The sequence below is a fragment of the Canis lupus genome, unplaced genomic scaffold (assembly GCF_011100685.1).
Source record: "Canis lupus familiaris isolate Mischka breed German Shepherd unplaced genomic scaffold, alternate assembly UU_Cfam_GSD_1.0 chrUn_S1789H1986, whole genome shotgun sequence".
Taxonomy (NCBI): domain Eukaryota; kingdom Metazoa; phylum Chordata; class Mammalia; order Carnivora; family Canidae; genus Canis; species Canis lupus.
This window is the reverse complement of record NW_023330644.1, coordinates 51,935-68,540: the sequence shown is the minus strand read 5'-3', so window position 1 is coordinate 68,540 and position 16,606 is coordinate 51,935. Positions and strand designations below refer to the sequence as shown.

Sequence of the window (16,606 nt, the reverse complement as noted above, 5' to 3'; positions counted from 1 at the left end):
AAGACATTTACTAACTGTCCCTTTAAGAGAAAGTTTGTTGATTCCTGCTATAGAATAGACAGTATCCAGGAAAAGCTGGAAGCTTCAAAGTTGATTGGATCTTAAAATCAAAATATGAGGGGCACCTGGGTGACTCAGTTGAATGTCTACTTTGGGCTTAGGTCTGATCTCATGGGGATGAAGCTCCATGTCAGGCTCCCTGCTTCTTCCTCTCCCTCTGCCCTCTCTTCTGTCCTCTCTTTCTGTCTCATTCACTCTTTCTCAAATAATAAAATCTTTAAAAAAAGAAAAATTTGATTAGCAATAATGTAAAACAACATGTAATCAAGCACCAAATTTCTTTTTTTTCTTTCTTTCCTTTTTTTCCAGCAGTACCACTCCTGGGAATTTATTCCAGAGAAATGAAAAAAAAAAAAAAAAAAAAAAGGCATTTACCACAGGCATTACACATGTGAAGGCACCTCTTCAGAGATGATAAAGATTCCTCAAATGTCTTCAATGTTGATTTTTAAAAGATTTGAGAGAGCATGCAGTGAGAGGGGCAGAGAGTAAGGGAGACTCTGAAGCAGACTCCCCACCCAGCCGGGGGCCGAGCCCCACCTGAGGTTCCACACCCACAACCTCGAGATCCTGAACTGACCCAAAATCAAGAGTAGATGTTTAGCTGACTGAACCACCCAGGAGCCTCTCAAATGTTCTTAAGTGCAAAATTCATGCTGTGAACCCTTGGGGGTGGGAGGACAGCTGGGACACCCCAGTCTACCTAGAAGGGTGGGAGGCCTGGAGGGCCTGAAGGTAGGAATAGGGATGTGGGAGGGTGCCTGCAACCCCTTCCCATCCGGCGTGAGGCAGGACCTCCCAACGCACCCTTGGTCTTCAGGGTGCCAGGCTAAGTGCTGACTGGACCCCCGACCTACAGTGATGACACGGGACCCCCATTGTCGGCGGAACCCTGGCCCCCAGGGTTCCACTGCTGCCTGGCGCTACTCTGCATTCCCAGGCAGTGGGAGGCACTCGTGCCTGGATCTGGCTCACAGCCCCCGAACAAGCCCACTTCTCCCCAGTACCCCCAATGCATAAAGTGTAGGTGCTCACACAGCGACAAGTCGCAGGTGAGTGGGACCTTCTCCCTGCACACCTCGGGTCACTGTGGTGCCTGTGGGTCCAGGTGGGGGTGCTGGCATCCTGGGTTGGGGTGAGAATGCACCGACCCCTGTGTGATGCCCATGAGGCAGCTCCTGAAGCCCTTCCACAGCTCCACGGGGTCAGAGCTGCCTCCCTGCTGCCCTAGGCCAGGGAAGGAGGCTGTGGTCAGGGCTAGGGCAGCTCATCCAGGACCCCTACTCCCCTGTAAGCCCTCTTCTGTGCAGGGGAGACCCAAGCCATGACCTTTCCAGTCAGTCCTAGGTACATGGACCCCGACATGTGATGACCAATCCCCCCCACCCCTGTGGTCCGGGGGTGGACGATCAGGGCTCTCTGGGTCCTTCTGGTCCATGAGCAGGCTTGCTCTTCACAAACTAGAACATGGAGGCCCTCATGTCCCCCGCACCCCCGATCCTCCCTCAGGCTATTCACAAAACACTGTATACAGGGTGTGTAGTTTGTTCACACTTTTGCTGGCATAAGTTGTTAATTTTGATTAAGTCTAGTTCATTGCTTTTTCCCTTTGGTCGTTGTGCTTATCGAATCTAACAGAAATCTTCAGTCTGCCCCAAGCCCGCAGGAACACTCACTGGAAGGCCCATCCACCGCCATCTCGGCGCCACCCCTGAGTTGGGAGACGTCACCCCAAGCATCAGGTCAGCAATTCCCCTAGCCTCCTGGGCTCCCTTGAAGCACCAAATTTCTTAAGAAACATTTATAATGCACAGTAAAACTTAAGAAAAGTGAGAGATGGAGATGAACAGTTTGGTAAAGAATTCCAAGACACATTGGTGAGAATAGTTCCTGAAGTATTTCAAGAATATGTTACAAAACAAATGTAAATATCTCCAATTTGCCTCAGTCAGAAAGCTCCTGTATAAAGCTCTTGCTTAGGAACAAAGAAGAAAACAACAGTTAAATGTATTTCAATGGAACATATATGGAGACAGATGACACTCGTAAAATGAAAGACATAGAAGCTGGGGAAAGGATGCTTTTCTTTAACAGAATTTGTATGTTTTCATTTTTGTTTCCCAATGTAATGTGAATTAATATATTTTAACTTTTAAAATTTGATTATTGAAAATAAGATACTGTCTCAGCATCAAAATAAGACATTGGCAAAGATGTGAATACATCCTCTATGCATGTGTCATTGTCAAATTAAATCATTTTATGACATATTTAATACAATTCCTTGCTTTCTCTAATAATTTCAAAGTATAGCCATGACTAAGTAAGACAGTTTTACCAAGGGGAAATTATGACTGTGGGAAAAGCAGTATGAACATTTCCCATACATAATATGTCAATATATGACTACATCTCTCTGACTTTATGTGGAGTCAACAAAGTAGGGTAAAAACTGATTCTTCATTTTCTAACTATGATAAACAGAAGGAAGACTTTTTTTTTTCAAGAAAAATGGTTTTTTGAGAGGAAATGGTTAATTATGATTTGGCTTATTAATTTTACAGTCTTTCAAAAATAAAGAGAGTCTGTTCCTTAAAAAGTCATCAATTCTACAAAATGCTAAAGACATAACTTTTTTAAGTGAAGTAAAACAGTAGTAATTGTGTTTGAGTCAACTCTATGATGAACGAATCGATACAACATATTATCTATACACATTTATCTTCTCATGTGATATGAAAGAAAATCAATCACATAATCACATGATCTCTGAACTGTTGAGGAGATGGAATAAGTAGACCTGGTGTGAGACAAAGAATAAGGACATGTCAGGGTGGGTGAGATGCTCGTCCCACACTGGGCCTTCACATGGAAGACATGGTTGAAAGAAAAATATTTCTCTAGAAATGACTGACATCTATGAATGCAAAGACTCTCAGGTATCCTTATGTTTGCAAGTGTTCTTTACTGATTTATAAGTCTTTTCTTAAGAAATCTATGAACAATAGGAGCTATAGTTATGAAAACAAGAATTCAGTGCTGAAAATTAAATATGTAGATAAAGGATATTACCCCCTCTGTTTCTATGAAAATTAAAAAAAAAAATGCCAAAAAAGCAGCAACATGGAGGTTTTCCCTGGAAGAAAACACATGTACTCTAGTACTGAAAGATAAATAGAGGTTATCCGGGAAAGAAGGCCCTAGGGATGGTGGAAGAAAGAGGGAAGCACTGCAGAAACACACCAAAAAGGGTGCAGGTAGGTGATAACGTCATCCACTGTGTCACCACACCTGAAAATGGAGAGTCGCCTTTACCACCAAGTTGTCCCCATTATGTCCTCAGTATCTCAGCTTCACTCTGCTTTTTATTTACATGCCCAGAAAAGTATGTGAGCTGTGGTCTCTAGGTTTACTAAACACCCAGCACAGCACTCAGAACAATTCTTATAACAGAGTAGGTGCCTCGATATTTAATTTAAAATCAATAAAAAACAAACAAATAAATGCTTATATTGCAAAATGTTTTCAGGTTTTCACATTTTTTTCTTTCCTTGTTCATTGCAATCAATTCCTAACTAGTTCCCCTGCCTACTATTCTATTTCTCTCCTCTAAACTGTGAGATTATAACATTTTTTATGATATAAAAAGTTTTTATAATCTTCCAATGATTGAGCTTTAATAACACTGACACATTGCTGTGATGACATAAAAATAATAAAAAACACTGGGAAGGCAATTTTACACCAAATAGTGATAGCTTTTCTTCATTAATTCCACTCTTGGAAATCTATTTATGTAGGGATATAATCCAAATATAGAAGGGGAAAGTTATATCCAACAGTTGTTCATTATAACTCACAGGAGTAAAAATTCTAATAATCTAAACATATAACAATAAGTAAACACTATTTAAATTCTGGCATTTTGTCTCAACGCAGTGATAGTACAAACATTAGAAGTGATAACTGTCAATGTTATATGCTAATGTACCAGTGCTCATATCAGCACAAGGTAAAACAGAATTTAAAGTTTCATAAACAATTTCAATACATATCTGAAATTTTACATATGCATAATTCATATTCATTTATTCATATATAATTTAACTTATAGATTTACATGTAATATAACATATATGTATACTAAGGTTATGTATGTACACAGAAAATGTGGGAAATAATACAACTAACACTTTTAACTTTCTTCTGAAATGAGAAAATTTTCAACCTTTGTCTTATGCAGTTAAGGCTTGTCTGGATTATTATAATGAGTATATATTTTAGTAATAATTTAAAAACTAAAGATCAAGAACTCCCAAGAAAGATGGCAGAGGAGGAGGATTGTAGGCTTATCTTGTCCCCTGGAAACAAATACATCACACCCACATCAGTATAAATAATCCAGGAAATGGACCAAAGACTGTCAGAAGACTCCCACCACTAAATGTAGAGAAGAGGACACACTGAAAACAGTAGGAAAGGTAGAGACAGAGTCAGGAGCCAAGCTGACATGCGAGGCTGTCCAAGGAGGAGGGACATTGTGGACACGAATAAGGGAGAAGGATTGACTCTACATTGGGCACTCCAGGCACAAGGGATCTGCACTGGGAAGACAAATCCCCATCACAGTTGGCTCTGGAAAGCAGAGGCACTCAATTTTTCCAATTCTTATAATCAGCAAGGCTTAACAACTGGAACTTTAAAAATCAGATGCCCAGCTCTGCAAGAGCCCAGAGAGTGAGAGGAAATGGAGTCCCCACCCTTAAAGAAACAGCACAACAAACAGCCCCACTGAGAAATAACAAAGAAGCAGCAGTATGAAAAACACATTGGATACACTGGAAGGGAATCTGTTTATTCATCTCAGAGCATGTGCTGAGGTGGACAGAGATCTTTGGGAGACTTCTCAAATAATAAAGCCCTGGCAGGTACCATTTCTCTCCCCCGTCCCCGAGTCTAGAGACATGGACACTAGAAAAATTAGCACAGCACAAACATTCCACCTAGCTTGCTAACAGCTCTCCCTGCCCCTTCTCACTTCTGCTGACCCACCCCCTCCAACTGTACTCAGCAGGCATTCCCCAAATCAGCACCAGGTCCTCTTCCACAAACCTTACTAACACTGTGCATTTTGCTCCCACACTTTCTGCAGACCCATCCACACCCCCATCCTCTTTCACAAGTCTTCCAAGTGGTGCCAGTATGCAAGCAGCAATGACAGGAACCAGCACCACTCCAAAGTGGTTCCTGCCCCAAGGAGAAGAGAAGATAATCAAATACACTAGTCTGACTGGAGCCAGAACAATGGGCTGGGGTAGACATCTGGTCTGACTGCAGGCCCTGCTCACCAATGAAATCCTCCCAGAGGTCAACACAGGGAGAAACCCCTGTAGTTCGGTGCTACTACATCTCTGGCAAATACCTGGTCTGACTCAACTCAAAACCCAAGGTGGCTCCAGACTAGCCCACTAACAACACAGGGACTAAACACTGCTCACAATAGGCAAAGAGATCCACTGGGCTAAAGTGGACTAAAGAGATGACTGGACTAAAGGCAAAAGTGGCTCATCCACAACAGCAGGGTGCATGCAATACACACAGGAGACAGCCCTACACCACTAGGTTCTGATGAACAGAAGACACTGCTCTGAAGGGCACTATACAATGTCCTCTTCATAAGGCCACTATTTTCAAGAGCAGGACACAACTCACTTTCCTAAAACACAGAAACAGACAGAAAGTTAGACTAAAGAAGAAAAAAGAGGGGGAAAAAAAGTTAGACACAGAAACTTAGACAAAAGAGTCATGTCCCAAATGAAAGAACAGAACAAAATCACTGCAAGAGATCTAAACAAAACAAAGATAATATGCCTAATAGGGAATTCTAAATAATGATCATAAAGATAACTCACTGGACTTGAAAAAGAGTGTACTACCTAACTAGAATTCAAATAAAAATTAAACAACAACAACAACAGATTTTTAACTATGTAGAATGAACTGATGGTAACCAAAAAGGAAGTGGATAAGGAAATGGGTTAAATCAGTGATGGGAATTAAGAAGTACATTTGCTGTGATGAGCACCAGGTATTTCATGTAAGTGTTGAATCACTATATTGTACACCTGAATTTTATATTACACTGTATGTTAACTAACTGGAATTTAAATAGAAACTTCAAAAACTCATAATATTTTTTTTAAAAGACTGGAATACATAAAGACGAATGAGCCAGGGAGGAAGAACTCAATAACTGAAATTTGAAATACAGTAGATGGGATACATAGTAGCCTAAAGGAAGCAGAACAGATTAGTGACCTGGAGGACAGAGTAATGGAAAGAAACCAAGAGGAATAGGAGAGAGAAAAAATAATAACAATAAATAAAAATAGATTAAGGGAACACAGCAACACCATGAGGCATAAAAATATTCACATTATAGGGATCCCAGAAGGAGAATGGAAAAAAGGGGGACAGGAAATTTATTTGAAAAATAATAGCTGAAAACTTCTGGAATCTAGGGAAATAAACAGAAATCCAAATTCAGGAGGCAGTGCTCCCAACAAAATTGACCAAAGGGGTCCACACCGAGACATGTAGTAAATAAAATGGCAAAAAAAAAAAAAAAAATAGTAACAAAGAGAGAATTTTAAAGACAGCAAGAGAAAAGAAAACAGTTGTATATAGGAGGGGGAAAAACCATAAGGCTATCAGTTTTTTTTTTTTTCCAGTGGAAACACTGCAGGCCCAAAGAGAGTGGCATGATATATTCAAGGTACTGAAAGAAAAAAAAAAATCTACAGCCAGAAAGAATCTATCCAGCAAGGCTATCATTCAGAATAGAAGGAAAGAGAAAAGAGATTCCCAGACAAACAAAAAGATAAAGGAAATCATGACCACCACACAGCTATACCAAAAAGGTTAAAGGGGACTCTGAGTGGAAAGGAAAGACTAGAAGCATGAATAAGAAAAGTATGAAGCAGAAAAGCAGTAAAATTAAGTATATCTATAAAAATAAATCAAGGGACTCACAAAATTAAAGGACGTAAAGCGTGACACCATATACCTAAAATGTGGCAGGGAGAGGAGTAAAAATTTAGTGCTTTCACAATGGATTCAAACTTAAGTGACCATCAACTTAATACAGACTGTTATCTGCACAAGATGTTATACATAAATCAAAAACCAGTAGTAGATATGCAAAAAGTAAAGAAATCCAGTATATCACTAAGTAAAGCCAGGGAACCCCAAGAAAAGAAAGCAAGGGAGAAAAGAACAGAGGAGAATGACAAAAACAAACATAAAACAAGAAACAATATGGCAATATGTACATACCTATCAATAATTATATTGAATTTAAATGGACTAAACACTCCAACCAAAACATATAGGGTGACAGAATGAATAAAAAATAAAGACCCATCCGTATGCTGCCTACAAAAGACTTTTTTTTTTTTCAGAAGACTATTTTTGGACTTAAAGACACATGCAGATTGAAAATGAAGGCTTGAGAAAATATTTATCACGCAAATGGAAGTGAAAAAAGAGCAAGGGTAACAATATACATATCAAACAAAATAGACTTTAAAACAAAGATTGTAGTGAGACAAAGAAAAACACTATATAATCTTAAAGGGGACAATCCAACAAAAAGATATAATGATTATAAGTATGTATGTGACCAACATGGGAGCAGCCAAATACATAAAACAATTAATAACAAACTAAAAGGAAGTAATCTATAGTGTACAATAATAGGGGACTTTAACACCCACTTATATCAACAGATAGATAATTTAAACAAAAAATCAACTAGGCAACAGCAGCTTTGAATGACACATTGGATCAGATGGATTTAATACATATATTCAGAACATTCCATCCTAAAACTGGAATACACATTCTTTTCAAATGTACATGGAACTTCTAGAAAATACATCATATTAGGCCACAAAACATGTCTCAACGACTTCAAAAAGACTGAGGTCATATCTTTCCAATCACAACACTTTAAGAGTAGAACTACAAGAAAAAAAATCTGCAGAGAACACACATACATGAAAGTTAAATGACATGCTACTAAACATTGAATGAGTCAACCATAAAATCAAAGAAGAAATGAAAAAGTCCACAGAGACAAACAAAAATGAAACACAATGATCCAAAACCTTTGGGATGCGACAAAAGTGTCTCAGAGAAGGAAGTATATGGCAATACAGGCCTACCTCAAGGAGCAAGAAAAGTTTCAAACAACCTAACTTTATACCTAAAAGAGTTGAAAAAGAAAAACAAACAAAACCCCAAACCAGCAGAAGGAAGGAAGTAATAAAGATTAGAGCAGAAATAAATGATACAGAAACTAAAAAAAAAAAAAAAGAAAGAAAATCAATGAAACCAGAGTGTGTTCTTTGAAAATATAAACAAAATTAATAAAACTTTAGCCAGATTCACTAAAAAAAAAGATTTTTTAAAAAAAGATATCAATAAAATCAGAAATGAAAGAGTAGAAATAACAACTGACACCACAGAAATACTAAGGATCGTAAAAAGAATATTATGAAAAATGTATATGCCAACAATTGAACAAGCTAGAAGAAATGGATAAATTCCTAGAAACATACACATACCAAGACCAAATCAGGAAGAAACAGAAAAGTTGAACAGATCCATTACTAGCATAAAATTGAATCAGTAATCAAAAAACTCCCAACAACAAAGTCCAGGACCAGATAGCTTCACATGTAAATTCTACCAAACACTTACAACGGGGGTGGGGGTGAAGAGAGTTAATACCTATTCTTCTCAAATTATTCTAAAAATAGAAAGAAAAGAAAGAAGAGCTACCACATTCATTCTATGAGGCCAGCATTGGCCTAATTCCTAAATTAGATAAAAATACTACAAAAAAAAAAAAAAAAAAAAAAAAACTATAGACCAATCCCTCTGATGAACACATATGTAAAAATCCTTAAGAAACTATTAGTAAACCAAATCTAACAATAAATTTAATCTATTTAACAATCCAATTTATAATCGCATCAAAAAGAATAAAATGCCTAGGAATAAACTTAACCAAGGAGGTGAAAGGCCTGTTCTCTGGAAACTATACAACACTGATGAAAGAAATGGAGGACGGCATAAATAAATGGAAAATAATTCCATAATCATGGTTTTGAAGAATTAATATTGTTTAAAAGTCTGTAGTAACCAAATAGCCAAAGCAATTTTGAAAAAGTACAAAATTAGAGGTAGCCTAATCCCAAATTTCAGAATATACCACAGAGCTATCGTAATCAAAGCAATGTGGCACTGGCACAAAAATAGTGACATAGATCAATGGAACAGAACAGAGAGCCCAGAAATAAACCCACGATATCTGGTCAATTAACCTTTAACAAAGGAGGCAAGAAAAAAAATAAATAAAAGGAGGCAAGAATACCCAATAGGAACAAGTCAATCTCTTCAACAAATGGTATTGGAAAAACTAAACAGTAACACGCAAAAGAATGAAACTGGACCACTTTCTCACACCACACACAAAAATAAACTCAAAATGGATTAAAGACCTAAATGTGGGAAACTTGAAACCATAAAAATCCCAGAAGAGAGCACAGGCAATAATTTCTCTGACATCAGCCATAGCAACATCTTTCTAGATATTTCCCTTAGAGGCAAGGGAAACAAAAGCACAAATGAACTATTGGGGCTATATCAAAATAAAAATCATCTGCAGAGTGAAGGAAACAATCAGCAACTAAAATACAAACTACTAAACATGAGAAGATATTTGCACATGACATATTCAATAAAGGATTAGTGTCCAAAATATATAAAGAACTTAGACAACTGAACACAAAGAAATCCCCAAATAATCTAATTTAAAAATGGTCAGAAGACATGAACAGACACTTTTCCAATGAAGACACCCAGATGGCCAAGAGACATGAAAAGATACTCAACATCACTCGTCATCAGGGAAATGCAAATCAAAACCACAATGAGATATCACCTCACACCTGTCAGAGTGGCTAAAATCAACAGTACAAAAAATAAGGGTTGGCAAGGATGTGGAGAAAAAGGATCCTTGAATGCTGCTGGTGGGAATGCAAACTGGTGTCGCCACTGTGGAAAACAGTGTGGAGGGTCCTCAAAAATCAGCCAAGATATGGAAGCAGTCCAAGTGTCCATCGATAGATGAATGGATAAACGTGATACGTAAAAAAAAAAAAAAAAAAAAAAAGTGATATGTATATATGTGTGCACCTGCACAAAAACAATGGAATATTCTGCCAAAAAAAGATTGAAATCTTACCATTTGCAACAACATGGATGGATCTAGAGAGTATAATACTAAGCGAAATAAATCAGTGAGAGAAAGACAAATACCATAGAGTCTCACTCATATGTAGAATTTAAGAAACAAAACAAACGAGTAAAGGAAAAAACAAAAAGGAGTGAGACAAACCAAGAAACAGACTCTTAACTACGGAGAACACACTAATGGTTGCTGGGGGGAAGGGGGATAGATGAAGTAGGTGATGGGGATGAAGGAGAGCATTTGTCATGATGGAAAAAAAATGAAATTCAATTAAAAAAGGAAAACTTCAAAATGAGAAAAGTATGTGGTGGTATAATAGAGAACTAATTTTTTTTCTTCTCCATTTTGTATTTACCTCTAATAAGCATTACATTTAAAAGCAAAAATATATCAACTTTTTTTTTTCTTTACTAAAAATTGTGAAACTGTTAAAAGGAAATGTATAGTTTGTGTTTCTCTATATGTTCAGTGATTTGCTTTGTTGGGGTCAAGTTTTATTTGCTGCATAAAATATTAAACGTGACTCCACAATTATGTGGGAAAATGAATCAAGGCTTAGTTTTTGGATTACCATTTATGACAATATCCTTTCTTTTCTGAGTGGGGTTAAACTAAATAAAAATGAAGAGAAAGAGGAAAGGTATTTGAGGTCAGAGACCTAGGGTGTGTCAGCTAGTATTTGTACATATTTCAGATCTCATTTTTAGAAGCTTTAGGGGGTTTTCTGAGTATGAAAACTTGGCCAGACCCCGACTTGTCCAAGCAGAGGAGGCCTGTGAGGAGGAAATCATTGGGGGAAATCATTGGGGTCATCTGTAACTGCCCCTGCCCCTGCCCCCCAGCTAGGGCGCCGCTCAGGGAAATGCTCATCTGGACTGCACCCACCTGCAGATGCTTATGCTCTTCCACATGGCAAATTCACAGGATTCCAACTCCTCCCTTCATCTAATAATTCTTACAATTATCATGAGTAGTGTTTTTACCTCAATAGTTAGCAGTTGCTGGTCATGTCGTTTCAAGAAATCCTTTAATTTATTTAATGGGATGATAAATTCTAAGCACAATCCTTGCAAAAATTTTCATTTGCTGAAGTGACACTTGCGAGCCAGCTAATATTTAAAAGAGCAAAAAAGAAGGAAGAGACTTGTCGATCCACTGAAATTTTAACATTAGTAGAGGATTTTAGGAAGACATTTGGGCAGAATTAAGGATTCGTGGTAAAAATCAGATAGTTTTATATAAGAATTGAAACTGATTACTTTTTGTGTATCTGTCAGTCACTTCATCCTGCCTCTTGCTTAGAACAGTCACAAAATTACACAAAGAACAAAGAATAGGTATTTTTCCACTTACTTACTTTTGCAACCCAGGTGAAAATTTTTTTGCACATTTTTCCTTTTATTGAGACATATTTGATACATAGCATTATACCAAAACACACTTCATGAGCTGAAGTGTGAATCACCCTTCATCTACATCTTATTTATCTATTTCTTCCCCCAGCTGTGATAATTTCTGGACCATAAAGAACGCTTCTAAACCAACAGCACTGCCATCCGGTTATCTGCTCATCTTGTGGCTCTGGCCACAGCAGACCCAAAGTCCTACCTTTGATGGGTAAGTGGACAGTCCCACAGTCCCTGAAGGTAGTAATAGACTTCCATGCTTACCAACTCTATTTTTTTTAAACCTGTTTCAAATTCTGCAAACAAAATAAAAATAATACAAATTTTTAAGACCTTCATGTGTTTGGCATGATGACCCCACTCTGTCTGCTCCCCAATATTCCCAGAGTGACGTCAATGTCATTTGGTGATAGATGCCCCCACCGTCATAGCGCCTGGGATTCCAGGTCCCCTGCTCATGAGACAGGGGGTGTTTATTGTTTTACCCACCATACCGTCATGGGGTGGTTCTGTATGGCACTGGCCAGTTTGAAATGAGGATGGTGGCTCGTCCTGACCACACGGGGGATCGTTTCACAACAACAAGAGGGGATTCATGACACAAAAAGAAAGCTTGTTGCCAAGACATTAACTTGGCTTCATTACTAGCCCCAGAGAAAATGTTCTTATTCAAATAGTAAATATGACATGTAATAAAAAAACACATTTGGATACATGAGTGAAGATTTATAAATATCATATAGAAACACAAAGGAAAAAATACATTTTAAAACTTTTCCAAACGCGCCTACTTAAATATACCCTATTTTATTTCAAGACTTTTTGGTTGTGTGGAAGCTCATGTATCTCTGTGTAATCAACTGATTTCAATACATATTGGAGTAAATTTTTTATCAGGCTGTTAACTTTTGGGGTTAACTCTTCTGGGTCAGATCTGGAAACTGATCTTATTTGTTACTGTTGACATAATGTTGAGTTTCTGTTTGTTCATCATTTACTTAGTCTAAAATGAGGTATTTAAAAAAATAATAATGAGGTATTTTATTATTATTTATATCACAGTAGCTCAAAATTGTTTAGGAATGGAGTTTTGTCTTTGTTTTTACTTTTAATTTCCAAGCATTTGTTGGTTTTTTTAATTCTAAGCTTATTTTCTAGATTTTTTTTTTTATGTTGGGTGTTTAGTATCAACTCTACTGTTAGAAAACATGAATAATTTAGTAGTAATATAATTCAGAATTGCTCTATCCCTAATTTTTAAGTCCTCTTGATCTAGTAAAAGCAGACAAAACAAATTTAAAGTTTTATGTTATTATGTTTTCTCTGGTTTTTTTTTTATACATTTGGATGAGGTCACTCATTTACTGCTGTAGTCAAGAACTCTTTATTTAACATGAAATTATATCTAGCTCTCTTTGAGGAAAGGAAAAAAACTGGCAATAGATCAATATAAATTCCTGCTTTATAGCATATCTGTTCTATTAGGAAAAGCAAGGGAAAATGACTACATAAAATGCAAATTCTTTAAAAGTAAGGAGACATGCATTAGGAAAAAATAAAACAGAGAGGGAAGTGGGGGGGATAAATAAGAGAGTGTTGCTATCCTAAATCAGGTGCTGAAGAAAACAGTGGCACAAACCTGGATATTTAGTAGATTCTTTTTTAATGAAAAGTGAGAAAGCAGAAGGCAACTATTGTGGTGATGAAATTGCAAGAAACAGGAAAACAACAGCCGAGCCCCTAGTAACCACCTCCAGCACCCAATTAAAAGACTCTCTGAGTTAATAATACACACCTTCATTTTCCTTTCCTTCTTCTTTCCTTCTCCTTCTCTCCCTCTCTCCTTGGCTGACTTCCTTCCTTCCTTCCTTCCTTCCTTCCTTCCTTCCTTCCTTCCTTCCTTCCTTCTTTCCTTCCTTCCTTCCTTCCTTCTTTCCTTCCTCCTTTTTCTCTCTCTCTCATCTTCTTGATTTTGTTTCCCTTAAACTTTCAAGGTACTTCTCATATCCAGCCAATGAAAGGAATCGCTAATGTGTGCCAAATTCACCCGGAAGCTGAAGGTTTCACTTAAATTCCACATTAAAAAAATTAAAAGAGAAGAGAACTGCCGACATTTTCACTGTCCTGGGCACCAGGGACCTTGTCTCCTGCATACACCTGAGCAGAAGAAGGAAGTTCTGTTTTCTGAAAAGAAACCAACAAACTTCAGGATCAGGGAAACCAGACATAGTTGAGAGTAACCAAAAGTGGGGGGATTGAGTAAAAACCTGAATTCTAAATAGTAAGATGCCTCATTTGCATGTAGATTACCCTTTACCAAATGAAACAGTGCATTTCCCCATAACTCACATGCTTAAAGAGTTTATAAGAGTGTATCTACACATTACTGATAGAAGAGCAAAACAAAAAGCAGTCTCTTACTTAGATATTTAATTTCTGTGTCATCTGTGAGTCACATATGTTTGTTATATATCCAGATATGTAGATATGGGATTTATGGTTGGCTTTTTATATCCAGATATTTCCATCACAAAGAAACATTTTGTAGTAATTCCTTGATGTTCTGGTAGTTTCCAAAATACATTATTATGAAACAGAAATATTTCATAATAGGAGGTACATGGACTCACATATGCCCACTCAAACCCAAGACGCGAATATTTGAGATTATTAATATTATTAATTGTTTAATTATTATGATTGTTTAATTCTATAATTAAAAATTCTATAAAATTCAATAAATTCTTTTTTTATATTTATTTATTTATTTATTTATTATAGACCTAGAGAGAGAGAGAGAGGCAGAGGAGGAGGGAGAAGCAGGCTCCACGCTGGGAGCCCTATGCGGAACTCGATTCCAGGACTCCAGGATCGCGCTCTGGGCCAAAGGCAGGCGCCAAACCGTTGAGCCACCCAGGGATCCTCTAAAATTAAATAAATTCTATAAAAAATTCTATAAAAAGTATTGTTTAATTCTATAATTATAATTCTAATAATTATTAATAATCATTTAATTATTAAATATTTGACTAGAATATCAATATTAGACCTGAAATCTTAGTGGTCTTTTCATTGCCCTCTGAGATGGAATACCCTAAAAACAGGTGGGTGTGGGAGCATACGACATATACACAAATTTCAAGCGTTTATTCTCTTAATCACATATTCACTTTCTCCCAACAGAAGCATCTAATAAGTGACAAGTCTGAAATTCTCAAGTTTCAATTCCAAACTCAGAGCTTTCCCCTCAAAAGGGGAGAAAAGAAAAAAAGAAGAGAAGAAAAAAAAAAGTCTGGCTAGAGAAGCAAATACTTGAACTAATAGCTACTGTTTCCTCATCAAACATTAATATCCTACCTTCTCCTGACTGCCTTAAAAGGACTCTCAGCAACAAATTCTATAAAATTCTAAGGTTTTCATTAAAATGTTTGTTTAGATATGTGTTGTTTTCGGAATATCTTTTTTTCTGCCTGTGATGACTGCTTGTGACTCTAACGAACATTCCTCCTTGTTGTTTCTGAGAAGCCAGCCTCTTTGTGTTCGGTGAGCTCTTTTATGTTTCTTAATTAAAAATGTGCAGAGATAAAGGACAGTTGCACTAATTGTGCCTGGCAGCTGGCCTACCTTGCAACGACCCCTCTCTCTTCCTCCCTCTACTTCTTTGTTGAGGCAAAGTTGGCCCGGGTAAGGGAGGCAGCTCTGCCCAGCTCCAGATGGTGACAAAAACCATGACAGACTCAAAGTTTAGGACTCTGTTCCTGAGAACCCACATTGTACCACTGTAAGCAGGTGGCAAATAACGGGTGCCCCCTCCCCCCCGTTGCAGCACTGTTTTGAATATAGCAGCTGTTCACACAAATCTACTTTATTCTCTTCTGCAACATCTTTTAAAGTTCAAGGTTTAAAAAAATTAGTAGAAATCTCAATTTTCTTCAGGGGTACATTGCTTTTTGTACCTTAACTCATACAGAAAGAAATACAGTATCTATCTGAATATGAATAAAATCATTGCGGTTATATTCTTGCTAATAATCACAGATATTTAAGCTGTTGGACACATCTCTGCTTCAAAACATATTAGAAATATATTATGTTTAAGGAATTAGTCCAAAATTGCTTCTTGACCGAAAAGTGAGTTATTATAGCTTATAAGCATGATTTCCTAGAGAGGGATCAAAATGTATTTAAACTACCAGAAGAAAAAAAAAAAACTACCAGAAGACTGCTTTAGGCTCCTTTGAAACTGTTTATTCACCACCTCTATTTTGTATATGCAATACTTTGACTAAAATAAAATACCTAATATTACATAATGCATGACATGTAAAGTAAAATGACTGAAACCTAGTTCTGTAAAAAACTGGTTGGATTTCAGTTACGCACTCGTCACTGCACAGGGCTCTGTCCTCCGGAGGAAACAAGCGTTAGAAGAAGGTAACATGTGGTAACAGTCCTTACAGGTCTGCACCACGCTACTCCATGAAAAAGCTGGAGAACCACAGCAAACAGCCATGCAGAAAATATATTTTGGTTTGTGAGTGAGACACCTCAAGCAAACCAGCCCTAAGCAGACAGTTACACCAACTCCTGTAATTGCCACGTCTATGAGCACGAGATGAGTCCATGTTTCCTTTCTCACGTCACAGCCACGTCTTGGCTTTCTCCGGGCCCTCTGTCCTCCCTTTGCCCAGCTTTCTTCTTTCTCTAGTTCCCTTGTGATGTATCCAGATGCCCACATCTTTCTCCAACTATCCCTCTCATCCTGTCTTCTACCTCTGTCTTCTGTATTTTCTGTATCTTTCTCCAACTACCCCTCTCACCC

General features: G+C 37.5%; 1 long non-coding RNA gene across 1 annotated transcript; it reads left to right on the top strand.

Annotated features, from left to right (window-relative positions):
* The first annotated feature begins 1,041 nt into the window (after window positions 1-1,041).
* On the top strand, window positions 1,042-14,625 carry LOC119878663. Its single transcript, XR_005387055.1, has 4 exons — window positions 1,042-1,112; window positions 1,699-1,802; window positions 11,882-11,995; window positions 14,566-14,625. It is a non-coding gene; the product is annotated as an uncharacterized LOC119878663 (long non-coding RNA).
* The last annotated feature ends 1,981 nt before the right edge of the window (window positions 14,626-16,606 follow it).